We start from the raw sequence: 6,825 nt of genomic DNA, 5'->3' as shown, positions 1-6,825 counted from the left end.
AATGTGAAAAGTCCATATCCATGTAAAATTTTCCTAGGGCTGGTGTGACAAATTACCATAAACTGGTTGGCTTAAAATATCAGAAGTTTGTTCTTTCATAGTTCCAGAGGCTAGATGTCTGGAATCGAGGAGTCTACAGGGCCATACTCTCTCTGAAGGCCCTAGGGGAGGATCCCTCCTTGCTTCTTCCTAGCTCTGCTTGCTGGCAGTCCTTGGCATTCTTTGGTTTGTGGATGCTTCACTCTAATCTCTGTCTCTGTTGTTACACATCAGTCTCCCCGAGTGGATGTGTGTGTTTCTCATAAAGACACTACTTACATTGGGGTAGGGTTCATCCTCATACAATATCACTTCATCTTAACTTGATTATGTCTGTAAAGACCCTATTTCCAAAAAAGTCCACATCCAGAGGTTCTAGGGATTAGGGCTTCAGGATATCTTTTTGTGTGTGTGTTGGGGGGGGACACAGTTCAATCCACAACAATCAGTAACCAACATTGTCTGTGATAGTGTCACGAGATGGGTGGAACAGTCTGCAGGAAGGGAATGACCATCACATAAAATGCAAAATGAGGGAGAAAATGCATCTTCAGTAGGGTTATGATACAGTAATAGCGAACGCTTATCACTTTATGTCAGCCTTCTGAGAGCTTTACATACATTATTTAATTCTCAAAAAAGAAATGCTGTAGATGTTTTAGCCCATTTTACAGATAAGGGAAGTGAAGTGAGTGTTAGTTACTCAGTCATGTCCAACTTTTGGCGACCACATGGACTGTAGCCTGCCAAACTCCTCTGTCCATGGAATTCTTCAGGGAAGAACACTGGAGTGGGTTGCCATTTCTTCCTCCAGGAGACCTTCCCAACTCAGGGATTGAACCCAGGTCTCCTACATTGCAGGTGGATTCTTTACCATCTGAATCACCTGGGAAGTCCTTACAGTTAAGGGAATTGAAGCATAAAGACACAGATGTGGAATTAAGAACCAAAAAAACCCATGAAAATAACTGTAAGGGGTGCTTTCGGTGGGGGTAGATCTCAGGTGAGGTCAGCCTAATGCATCCAGAGCAGAGGTGGCTGGCTGGCCAGAGCAATTTGGGGAACCAGCAAAGCTGCCTCCACTGGAGACTTCCCCATTTTTAGATTTTCCTACATACTTGAGGCTGCTTGACAATCCACTTTATTCATTAAACCAAAGGTTTAGATCCCAGCTAGGTTGGAAGAGATGTTGCCCATTCTGACATAAACTGTTTGAATCTGTGTTCTGGAATTTAAAAGGATTAATTGTTGTTGCTCGGTCGCTCAGTCATGTCCAACTGTTTGCGATCCCTGGATTGCAGCATGCCAGGCTTCCCTGTCCTTCACTATCTCCCGGAGCTTGCTCAAAGTCATGTCCATTGAGTCGGTGATACCATCCAATCATCTCATCCTCTGTCGCCCCCTTCTCCTCCCGCCTTGAATCTTTCCCAGCATCAGGATCTTTTCCAGTGGCTCTTTGCATCAGATGGCCGAAGTATTGGAGCTTCAGCTTCAGCACCAGTCCTTCCAATGAATATTAAGGGTTGACTTCCTTTAGGTTTGACTGGTTTGATGTCTTTGCTGTCCAAGGGACTCTCAAAAAAAGAAAAATAAAAAAAGGATTGGCATGTATCACCCAAACTATGGAGGATGGAAGATGATCTGCCAGTTTATTACTGTATCACCTACTAAAATTGGTTTGAAAGAGGGTTGGTTTTTTTTTGGCGATTATACATAAAGATATATAAAAATATATATGTAATTGTAAATCCAGAGAGTAGACTGTCATGATTATTATCATTTTTTTGGAACTGGGCAGCTTACATTAAAATTCTAGCTTTGCTGTCTAAGCCTTGTGACCTGGGGTAAGTTACTAAACCTCTGTGCCTCACTTTTCTCATCTATAAAATAGGGATGGTAATAACAGAATCTACCTCACAGAGTTGTTTGGGAGGGTTAAATGTGCTAATGTGTTCATTAAAACAGTATCTAGCACATAGAAGGTATACGTAAGCACTTGTTTTTATTATTATGTATGGGTTGTGGAAGAGATAAATGACATGAAATAATGCTTTGGCTTTTATTATTGGACACAGGGAGAAGGTGCTAGAGAATGCACACTAAGTGGGGAGGTTGAGGGCTCATCATTTTGTCTGTAATGCTGCTAGATATGTGTCTAGTTTATCTGAAACTTGATGTTGTCATGATGCTCAGCGTTATCTGCCAGCCCTTCAGAAAAGCTCTTCTTTGCTTCTTTGTATCTTACAAAGAATGTGATCTGTTAACATCACAGAACTTTATGCTGGTTAAAAAATCAGAGTTGAAGCCATTTTTCTGTTCTATGTGACCAGGCTATCAGGCTTCGTTTAGTGTTTTTTTTCCCTGACATAGACCAGGGTAGGATAAGGATGAGTGTCCCTGGTGGAGGCTTAGTCTCCTCTGGCTTATCAGCTGATTATTGGTTGATGACAGCATCTCATGAGGATGTGAATCACTGATTTAAAACATTTTAGCCCTGTGTTTCCTAGATGAGTTTGTGTTTAAACATTGATAATTTGTGGGGTCATTCCTTATCCCTTTTCTGCCACTTAGTGGGGATCCTGCCATTTATGAGGAGTTCCATGTCACTGCCTGTAGCTGAACAGTAAGTGACAGGGTAGAGCATCAGTGACTGAGTCAAATATATGCCCCTTTAATGAGCTTTGAATTGTTGTACAAATTAAGAGTGTATGGAATATGACATGAAAAGCACAAGCAATAAAGAAAGAATAGGTAAATTGGACTACATAAAAATTAAAAACTTTTGTGCATGAAAAGACTATCACCAGATTGAAAAGACAATGCACAGACTGGGAGAAAATATTTGCATATCATATACCTGATAAGGGGTTCATATCCAGAATATATAAAGAACCCCTACAACTCAACAAGAAAGCAACCTGGGAATTTCCTGGTGGTCCAGTGGTTAGGACTCGATACTTCCATTGCTGGGGGTCTGGGTTGAATTCCTGGTTGGGGAACTAAGATCCCACAAGCCTTGTGGCTGCTGCTGCTGCTAAGTTGCTTCAGTCGTGTCCGACTCTGTGCAACCCCATAGACGGCAGCCCACCAGGCTCCCCCGTCCCTGGGATTCTCCAGGCAAGAACACTGGAGTGGGTTGCCACTTCCTTCTCCAATGCATGAAAGTGAAAAGTAAAAGTGAAGTCGCTCAGTCGTGTCCGACTCTTCGCAACCCCGTGGACTGTAGCCTACCAGGCTCCTCTGTCCATGGGATTTTCCAGGCAAGAGTACTGAAGTGGATTGCCATTGCCTTCTCCGAAGCATTGTGGAGTGACCAAATAAAAAAAAGAAAACTCAAACAATTTAATTCAAAAATGGGCAAAGGGCTTGAATATTCCCCAAAGAAGATATACAAATGGCCAGAAAGTAGAGAAAAAGATAACTCCATTTCACTGATCATTCAGGAAATGCAAATCAAAACCATAATGAAATAACCACCTCACACCCATTAGCATGGCTGTTATCAAAAGAAAAAAGACTCCGAAAGTAACCAGTGTTGATGAGGATGTGGAGAAAATGGAATCTTTGTACACTGCTGGTAGGAATGTAAAATGGTGCAGACATGATGGAAAACAGTATGAAGTTTCCTTAAAAAATAAAAAATAGAATTGCCATCTAACAATTCTACTTCTGGGTATATAACCAGAGGGATTGGAAGCAAGGCCTCGAACAGATATTTGTGCACTCACAGAGATAGCAGTATTATGCACAATAGCCAGAAAGTGGAAACAGCACTGATGTCCATCAACATTTGAATGAATAAATATGGAATTATTGAATATTATTCATCCTTAAAAAGCAATGAAATTCTGGCACATGCTGCAACATGGATAAACCCTGAAAATATGCCAAGTGAAATAAGCCAGTCTCCAAAAGCAAGTACAGTATGATCCCACTTACATCTATTACCTAGGGTAGACAAATTCATAAAGATAGAAAATAAAATCTTGGTTGCCAGTATTTAGTATTTAATGGGTAAAAAGTTTCAGTTTTGGAAGATGAAAAATGTTCTGGAGCCGGATGGTGATGATGGCTGCACACCAGTATGAGTGTACTTAATGCTAGTGAATTGCATACCTAAAAATGGCTAAAATGGTTGAGTTTTATATGTTTTTATTTTTTTCACCACAATTAAAGAAAGCAGAAAAGAGTGTATGGAAATGTTCTGGTTTCCTCAGTACCGGAAACCAATCCTCCTGTTACAAAATTATCTTCCCATGAGCAAAATTTTATTCAAGGTGGGTTACAACACACCAGCTCAGGTTGATGACTGGCTATCCTCATATTTCTATTACTGGCTGCCCCTCATCTCTGGGATGTGCTCACAGAGGCGGGGAGATGGACTTCTCTTGCTCCACACTGCCATCACCACCTGAAATTCTCTGGGCAAGATTTTCACCTACCCCCTTGATAATATCCTCATGCCCTAAACCCTCCCTAATCTACTGTGTCAGGCCCCCTCTAACTGGGCACTGCACTTCCCACCTCCATGCTACCTTTGTAGAGGAGAATTTTGGACTTCTCAATGAAGTTTCTGTTCTTTCTCTGCCTTTGTTAAGGGAAGGGATGAGGTGGGAGAGCTTACCTTGTGTTTAAGACCTCGAAAGCTTTTTTTCTCAAAGCATTCCTTAACTAAGAGGAGAGCAGAACACCTCAAGGTGAAAGTGTTCTGTCATTGATATGGTTTTCTTTTTTACCTAAAGTGACTGGAAAGTAAATGGATGGCACAGTTTTCCATGCAGAAGTCATGGTCAAGGAAGTGAGCTACTGTATGTGGTATATGTGTGTGTGTATACACACTGCATGGAGCAGGGGAAAGGTGGAGAACTTTTGATAAACCTCGCTTGTCTTTGATGTCCCATGACTCTCCAGGTTTGCTTTATGTTAATCTTTTTTTATTTTGATAAAATTTTAACTTGCAGAAAATTTTCTGACTTGTAAGAGTACATTGGAGACATCATGCCCCTTGACTCTGAAATTCCTCAGTGGGCACTCCTTGTGGCTAAGAACATTTTCTTATGTTAGCAGAATTATCAAAATGAAGAACTGTAACACTGATACACTGTTGCTTCCCAATCCACTACTCATGTTAAAATTTCATAAACTGTCCATAGAAGGACAGACAGCTGTCTTAGGACATCAGCACTGAAGTCTTGGTAGAGAGTCTGAGGTTTCCTGCTGATGTGGGATTCAAAGGCAACAGAGTCACTGGGGAATGAATGCAAAGAGAGTAGGAAAGAAAACCCATGTGACAGAAACTCTAACTGTTGGGAAATAATGAAAACAGATAAGTAGGTACAGAACTGGGTATTATTAGGAGAATTTATCTTCGTGTTTTGAAGTCACAATCTAGAAAAGAAAATTTCTCTTGTGCAAAATACCTAATATTTATTAAGGATTGACCATGTGCCAGGCATTGTGAGGTATGTGAATTATCTCATTTAATTCCCATGGCAACCTTACATGGTGTATCTCTTGCATCCCGATGGAGGCACAGGGCAATTAAGTAGGAAATGATGGAATCGGTATGTACTTCCAAGCAGGCTGACCTCAGAAACTCACGCTGCTGGACCCCAGTCTCATGAAGAAGGCATAACGATGAAAAGATGGGCACTGATCTCTTGGGCAGTGAGTGCAGGCATAAAATGAAATCATTTCTGGTGAATCCTGCTAAAAAGCAGAAAACAATGTTCCACGCAGTGTAAGATGAAGTCCCAGAGGGCATGTTTCTGAGTCCATTGTTACTAAGTAAGGTGGCTAAGAACACACAAATTTTAATTTTTGTTAAACATTTTAGTGATTACTAGAACAAAAATATATTTGTATTTTGGAAAAATCAGTAACTATGAAAAAGGACAAAGGAAAAAAGGATTACTTATAAACTCATTACTAAGAGATAATTATTAACATTTTAGTATGTTTTCCATGTGTTTTTACTTGTTCAGATCACAGTGTATAAAAAATTATACAGTATATAGAAAAAATAGCTTTTTTCACTAAATCATATCGTATAAGCACAATCTCATGTTAAAATCATTTTTAATGGTTGCATAGTAGTTTATTTTATGAATTTAATATTTTCTTAACTGTTCCCTTAATATTGATTAGATTATTGCCATTTCCTAATTTTTAAAGTAAAACAAACAGAAACCCCTGTCATGAATATCTTCGTGCATGTACTTTGGTCTGTGTTTCTGATTATTTTTTAAAAAGAGTCTTAGAAATAATCTTACTGTATTAAAGTATGGTTATGCTTTTTTATCATTTAAATAGTTTAATAACTAAATTGCTTTAATTATGTTAAGTATGTAATACAAATATGTGTAAGATAGAAATTCAAAATTTATACAAATCACGTCAGGTCAAGTCTCCATCCCAAAGTCTCCCAGTCACCAAGAATTTAACCTCACATTGCTGCTTTTCCTTTAACAAAACTATAGCAAAAGAAAAGTTACAAATCTAAAACAAAAGAACAGTTCAAAACCCACCCACATTGAACCATGATGCCTGTGGCTTATGAAATGTTGTTTTGGGTACCTATGGGAAGAATCACGTATATTATTCAGAAATGCAAAGAAGCAAAAAACATCAATTCTGAGCACTGATGAATTGATGCTTTTGAACTGTGGTGTTGGAGAAGACTCTTGAGAGTCCCTTGGGCTGCAGGAGATCAAACCAGTCCATCCTAAGGAAATCAGTCCTGAATATTCATTGGAAGGATTGATGCTGAAATTTAAACTCAATACT

At 39.5% G+C, this 6,825-nt stretch overlaps 1 long non-coding RNA gene across 5 annotated transcripts in view; it reads left to right on the top strand.

The window, feature by feature from the left end:
* The first annotated feature begins 5,536 nt into the window (after positions 1-5,536).
* LOC145534889 (uncharacterized) overlaps positions 5,537-6,825 on the top strand; it is a 78,616-nt gene continuing 77,327 nt past the window's right edge. For 2 of the 5 annotated variants that reach the window (XR_014075043.1, XR_014075041.1), the window contains exon 1: positions 5,563-5,826. This is a non-coding gene — a long non-coding RNA (uncharacterized LOC145534889). Of the gene's footprint in view, positions 5,827-6,825 lie in introns of all 5 variants that reach the window. The other 3 variants (XR_014075042.1, XR_014075044.1, XR_014075045.1) reach the window with 3 other exon arrangements.

The sequence above is a fragment of the Giraffa tippelskirchi genome, chromosome 14 (genome assembly GCF_054371585.1).
Source record: "Giraffa tippelskirchi isolate mGirTip1 chromosome 14, T2T-mGirTip1v1.2.pri, whole genome shotgun sequence".
Lineage (NCBI taxonomy): Eukaryota > Metazoa > Chordata > Mammalia > Artiodactyla > Giraffidae > Giraffa > Giraffa tippelskirchi.
This window is presented reverse-complemented; position numbering and strand designations above follow the sequence as displayed.